The sequence below is a fragment of the Rhincodon typus genome, chromosome 26 (assembly GCF_021869965.1).
Source record: "Rhincodon typus isolate 14 chromosome 26, sRhiTyp1.1, whole genome shotgun sequence".
NCBI lineage: Eukaryota > Metazoa > Chordata > Chondrichthyes > Orectolobiformes > Rhincodontidae > Rhincodon > Rhincodon typus.
The window spans coordinates 37906993-37914299 of NC_063357.1; positions in this window are offsets into that span (position 1 = coordinate 37906993).

A 7307-nucleotide genomic window follows, 5' to 3' on the forward strand; every position below is an offset into this window, starting at 1 on the left:
CATGTGTATCTACGTAGTTTGACATAGCTGTATATCACCTGCTGAGAGCATGCATGTTTAATATACTATGTATGACCCCCCCAGTCAAATTACATTTTATATCTGAACCTATATTTATTTTGTAACCAGAATCAGCCTAAATCTAATAGGAATTTCTCTCTCACTTTCAACATCATCTATCTCTGTGTGACTTTCTCCATTTTAATGACACTATAAATCTGAGCATTCCTCTTTTGTTTAGACGTACTGTTCTTCATGTACACCTTCACCATGTTCAAACTAAGACATAGTACTGTACTGTCATTCATTTTATCCCAGCACCTCAGATCTATGGGAATTCTAATCTTCTCAGGTGATCCCTGCTTCTTGCCAGCTACAGGATGTTATATCCCATACTTAGCATAACTGAGTCTTGCTTCTTAATGTGTCTTCCCCCTTGTTATTGCCCCCTTTTGGTGTCCTGCCTTGTGAAACATCACACTCAATAAGTTTCTCAGTGAAAGCAATTCTTCTGTTACAGACCAATGAATATGATTCAGCCTTGCTTTCATGATTTATTACAGGTTGCAGCAGGTAGTCCCTTAGTGTGCCGAAAAGAAAATAGCACTTGGGTGCTCACAGCAGTCAGAAGTAGATGTTCAGATTCTTGGATGAAATACAGAAGAGTGGATAAAGCCTTGACATTAATAAAGAAGTACATCAATTTGAACACATAAATGATAAATTCTGAATGTCTATTGCTCCACAATATCTTACAATGTTTGGTAAAGCTCTTGCTCGAAATTATACTTCAAACTCCAGGATTACAGTCCAGCCACAGTGCACCTGTACTCCCTGTTTATGTCACTGCATTAGTAATCCCAAAAATGTGAGTGCAAATCCCACCATGACAATTTGGGAATTTTTTTAAAGCATTTGAAGAACAGTTAAAAATTTGACCAACAGGAAATTACATTTGTGGAATATACAAATTATTACAGCTATTTAGCAAAATTCTACATCCCAACAATAGACGGCCTACGATAAAAGCTTAATAATATATTGTTTTACATGCATAGCAATGTATACATATCTATGTGTAACTATATATAATGAGTGTGTACATGAGAGTGCATGTCTATGTGAGCATATGTGTGTTTCTGAGATAGATAAATTCTTGATCAGTAGAGGAATCAAGGGTTAGAGGTAAAATGCAGGAAAATGGACATAAGGAATGTTGGATCATCCATGATCTTATTGAGTGGCACTCCAGTCTCAAAGGGCTGAACAGCCTACTCCTGTTCCTATTTCTATTGGTCTTATAATTTTTTGTGTGCATGCGTATATCTAATGTGTGTGTGTGTATAGTTGTTGATGTGTGTATATCTGTGTGTGCGTACGTGTACAGGAAGTCCTTACTTAAGGTTTTGACTGTATTTTGGAAAATCACAATCGTAAATGAAATGACTTAATGTGTAACATTGATTCCCAATACAAGTCAATACAAAATCCAGAGTTAGGTACCTACAGATATCAGAACAAACAATGTACAGATTGAAATAGTGTATCAAACCTGTGCAGTACCATGTATTCCTAGCTCAAAAAACTTCCAAAACAAAATAGATTACTAAATCTAAAAAAAGTGATAGTTAAATGCTCTGAGACCTTTTTCATCGCAAAGTGGAATCTAGGTTTACATTCCAAATTTAGAACAGCAGGCAGCAAAGAAAAGCAATACTGGTGACTTCAAGGTCAGAGCTTTAAAGTTTAAGACGATAAAGAATTGGAGCAGGGGCAGAAGGGGCTGGATGTGGGAGCAGAGGCATGGGAAAGTTCTTGAAAGGTGGCATGACACACTGGAAGTCTGTAGGAAACAAACCTGAACCTTAAACAACTTTAAACGAATATATTTTTTTGATTTTATTAGCAATTAAAGTGGAAAAAACATTAAATAAATGAACCTTAAATAGAACCTCCCTGTACATCTATATGTTGTGTAACATATGTTATGTGTATAAACGTGTGCATATATATGCTTGCGTATCTATGTTTGTGAACATCTGTCTTTATGTATATCTGTGTGAATGCATATCTGTGTGCACACATATGTCTGTCTATGTGTATGTTAGTGTGTATTTATGTGTGTATATCTGTCCCTGTGTCTGTATATCTCTCCCTGTGTGTATACTTCTGTCTGCACATATGTATGTATTTATGTGTGTGTTTTGCATATGTCTGTCTATCTATCTAATGTTTATATATCTGTCTGTGTGTATATATATCTATTATTGTCAGGACCCTGGTGAGAATAGTGCATTTGAAATCTAAGTTTCATCAATGAACAAGAAACAACTTCTTCATTATAACATAATTTCCCTCGAACATGCGGCAAAACAGATGATTAGTTACTAATATGTAAACTTAAACTATACCCCCTTTAAATCTAAACATACACACATTCATTCACATATAGAATGCAAAAACTTGAAAAAATAAATGCTTGAACCAAAAATACTTGCACGATCACAGGGAAAGAACAGGGCAGTAGGATTAATTAGTTAGCACTTTCAATACAGGCGTGATAGGCTAAATGGGCTCTTCCTGTGCATATTCACTCGATTACTCTAGGTTGCGTATCCATGTATATATCAGTGCGTGTGACAAACTGTGTCTGTGAGCGTCAGTCCTTCCATACATTCACATGTGTATTGATGTTTGAGTATGTAGCTAGGTTTGTGCGTATCTGAGGTGTGTGTACTTTGTGTATATGTATGGTTGTTTAATTGTGTTTCTGGGGTATGTGGGTGTGTCTCAGCGTGTGCTTTTTGTGTTTAAGTGTGTGGGTGCTTGTGTCTGTAACTGTGAGTTTCTGTGTTCAAACAATAATGTTAGTAGCAGAACAATGTGGCTGTTAGAAGCGTGCAGTCCACCACATCATTGTCCAGTCAGTTAACATTCTCATTGACAATTCATTCCAGGTACATTGTATGTTAATTAAACTTGCTGCAGTCCTGAAGTTACTACTAGTCAATTCTCAGTTTGAGATTGAGGGAGCACTAACTAAATCCCAAAGGATCTTTAAATTAATATAAACTAGTGATAATACAGTGAACATTCCAGGGGAGATCTTCTGCTTCAATGCATACATACTTAGAAGGACAAACCTGGAGACTGAACAACTGCATCCCATATTTTAGAGAGACGATAGTGTGTTAGTATTGTCACTGGATTAGTAATCCAGAAGGCCCAGAGTAATGCTTTGGAGACATGGGTCCAAATCCCACCACAACAACTGGTAGAATTTCCATTCAATGAATAAATTTGGAATATAGAGCTGGTCTCAATATGGTAACCATGACAACTATCATTGATAACTATAAAAATCCATTTGGTTCACTTTGGGAGGAAAATCAGCTGCCCATCTCAGTCCAGGCCCACTGCAATGCTGTCAACTCTGAATTTTCCTTGTGAGTTGCACAGTTCAAAGGCAATCAGAGATGAGGAACAAAAATCAAAGAATCCCAACAGTGCAGAAAGAGACCATTAGGCCCATCAAATCTGCACCAACCTTCCAAAGAGCATCCCATCCAGACCCAGTCCCCCTACCCTCTAACTTTGCATTTTCCAGGGATAACCACCTGGCCTGCACATGATGGGCAATTTAGTTTGGCCAGTTCACCTAACGTGCATATGTTTGGACTGTGGGAAGAAACCAGACACGGGGAGAATGTGAAAACTCCACAAAGACATCACCCAAGGCTGTAATTGAACCTGGGTCTTGGTGCTGTGAGGCAGCAGTGCTAAGCACTGAACCACCATGCTACCCAAGCAAATCCTGGCCTTGTTGGTGATGACCATTTTCTGTGCACGAATTAAAAAATATATTGAACCAGAGCTGACAAATTTCCCAATATGCATTCCCAGACAGGCCTAAAGAGGAAATCTCCCCTTCGTTTCTTTGTATTAATGTGCATTTATATTCATTCATGTGTAATATTTAGTCACTTCAAGAGAGAAGCTTAGCTGTCCCAAATATGCATGTCAATGTGGCAAATCAATGACTTTTAAGTAGCAAATCTTTTTGTGGAATGTGTAATCAGTTGAGTAATATTGCTATGAGCATAATTCAATGCAATAAAGTTTATCTGATGCTAACACACTGAGAATTAATGCTTATTTTGTACATGTTGCTCCTACAGTGCCTTTTGTACACCTCTATTTCTGTATATGCATGCACAATAGGGGTACCGGGGTCAGGATTCTAATCATATTCTTCTTTATTATTATAGATAGAGCTTGAAGTGAATGTTATCAATATGTATTGAATCATCAGATTTAACATCTTTCTCACTCTGTGGAGTTCAGATTAGTTTTGTTATACTTCCTCATCACTGCAACTAACCTTATGCTGTGATACAGAATTAAGGAAACAGAATTCTAATGTTCACACCTCTTTCTAATGCTCTGTTTCACAGACAAACACTAGGATAAGACAGAGATACTAGGAACTGCAGATGCTGGAGAATCCGAGACAACAAGGTGCAGAGCTGGATGAACACAGCAGGCCAAGCAGCATCATAGGAGCAGAAAGGCTGACATTTCGGGCCTAGACCCTTCATCAGAAATGGGGGAGGGGAAGGGGGTTCTGAAATAAATAGGGAGAGAGGGGGAGGTGGATAGAAGATGGATAGAGGAGAGGATAGGTGGAGAGGAAACAGTCAGGTCGAAGAGGCGGGGATGGAGCCAGTAAAGGTGAGTGTAGGTGGGGAGTTAGGGAGGGGATAGGTCAGTCCAGGGAGGACGGACAGGTCAAGGGGACGGGATGAGGTTAGTAGGTAGGAGATGGGGGTGCGGCTTGAGGTGGGAGGAGGGGATAGGTGGGAGGAAGAGCAGGTTAGGGAGACGGGGACGAGCTGGACTGGTTTTGAGATGCTGTACGGGGAGGGGAGATTTTGAAGCTTGTGAAATCCCCTATTCCCAATTCCTTCGCCTCCGCCGCATCTGCTCCCAGGATGAGGCATTCCACTCCCGTACATCTCAGTTGTCCTCGTTTTTCAAGGACTGCAACTTCCCCCCCTCAGTGGTCGAGAACGCCTTCAACCGTGTCTCCCACATTTCCCGCAACTCATCCCTCACACCCCGTCCCCGCAATAAGAACCAAAAAAGAATCTCCCTCATCCTCATGTACCACCCCACCAATTCCGGATCCAATGCATCATCCTCCGACACTTCCGCCATCTGCAATCCGACCCCACCACCAAAGACATCTTTCCCTCCCCATCCTTATCTGCTTTCTGGAAGGACCACTCTCTCCGTGACTCCCTCGTCCGCTCCACACTCCCCTCCAGCCCCACCACACCCGGCACTTTTCCCTGCAACTGCAGGAACTGCTACACCTGCCCCCATACCTCCTCCCTCACCCCCATCCCAGGTCCCAAGAAGACTTTCCACATCAAGCAGATGTTCACCTGCACATCCGCCAATGTGGTATACTGCATCCGCTGTACCCGTTGTGGCCTCCTCTACATCAGGGAAACCAAGCGGAGGCTCGGGAACCACTTTGCAGAACACCTATGCTCGGTTCGCAATAAACAACTGCACCTCCCAGTCGCGAACCATTTCAACTCCCCCTCCCATTCCTCATATGACATGTCCATCCTGGGCCTCCTGCAGTGCCACAACGATGCCACCCGAAGGTTGCAGGAACAGCAACTCATATTCGGCTTGGGAACCCTACAGCCCAATGGTATCAATGTGAATTTCACAAGCCTCAAAATCTCCCCTCCCCCTACCGCATCCCAAAACCAGTCCAGGTCGTCCCCACCTCCCTAACCTGTTCTTCCTCCCACCTATCCCCTCCTCCCACCTCAAGCCACACCCCCATCTCCTACCTACTAACCTCATCCCGCTCCCTTTAACCTGTCCGTCCTCTCTGGTCTGACCTATCCCCTCCCTAACTCCCCACCTACACTCACCTTTACTGGCTCCATCCCCGCCTCTTCAACCTGTCTGTTTCCTCTCCTCTATCCATCTTCTATCCGCCTCCCCCTCTCTCCCTATTTATTTCAGAACCCCCTTCCCCTCCCCCATTTCTGATGAAGGGTCTAGGCCCGAAACGTCAGCCTTTCTGCTCCTATGATGCTGCTTGGCCTGCTGTGTTCATCCAGCTCTGCACCTTGTTGACTAGAATAAGACAGATGACTTCCATGTACACATTGTTGTGGGTAAATCACCACAAGTGACCATTAAATTGGCTACTTATTAAGAAATCACACAGACAGTCAAGGACTGAAACAATGATTTAATCTTTATTGCATGTAACAACCAGAAGAACAGGTTTAGCCTCACAAACCAAATTGGCTATTAGCCAATTAATGGTGGAACGTGGCCACAATTCTACCAACAGTGTGTATCTCTGGGAGTGTCCAGGTTCAAATCTTGTATAGTATTGTCCTTTGAAGTCCTGCCACTGATTTGTTCTGGTATTGGATTTTTACATGATTTTCTCTCTCGCAAGTTTGTCGTGGGACATTATTGCAAACCTGCAGCTTGCCTTCTTATCAGATGTAGTTTCCTTGTTACATTTGGCCTTAACTGTCTGTTCAAAGACACAGCTTTCCTGTGATTAACTCCTTAAATTCTTCTGCAGGGTAATCACTTGTCCTTTGTGGCAATAAAGTATTTTATTTATGTAGTTTCAACTCCCAGGAATGGCTTAATTGCTTTCGATTGCTGGCAAAGACCATCTCCAACATGAGATGCCACTACCATCACTGATTCCCACTATCAACATCCTGTGGGTTACCAATGACCAGAAACTGATTTGCACTAGTCATATAAATACTATGCCTACAAAAGTAGATCAGAGGAAATCTGAGGTGAGTCATCTCCAATCTAAAAGCCTGTCCACTATCTGCAAGTTACAAGTCAGCGGTGTGATGGAATCTTCCCTACTTGTCTGGATGAGTGCAGCTCATCAACACTTAAGAAGCACGACACCATCCAGGGCAAAGTGCGATTTAAGTTTAATGACTTGAATAGCTACCTGGGGAGCTGACTGCTGCAGTTTTACAAGGTTGAACTCGATGACACAGAAACAAATGTTCACAAAGGATTGGAGACAACAAGGTGCAGGGCTGGATGAACACAGCAGGCCAAGCAGCATCATAGGAGCAGAGAGGCTGACGTTTCGGGCCTAGACCCTTCATCAGAAAAGGGGGAGGGGAAGGGGGTTCCGAAATAAATAGGGAGAGAGTGGGAGGCGGATAGGAGATGGATAGAAAACAAACAGGTCGAAGAGGCGGGGATGGGGCCAGTAAAGGTGAGTG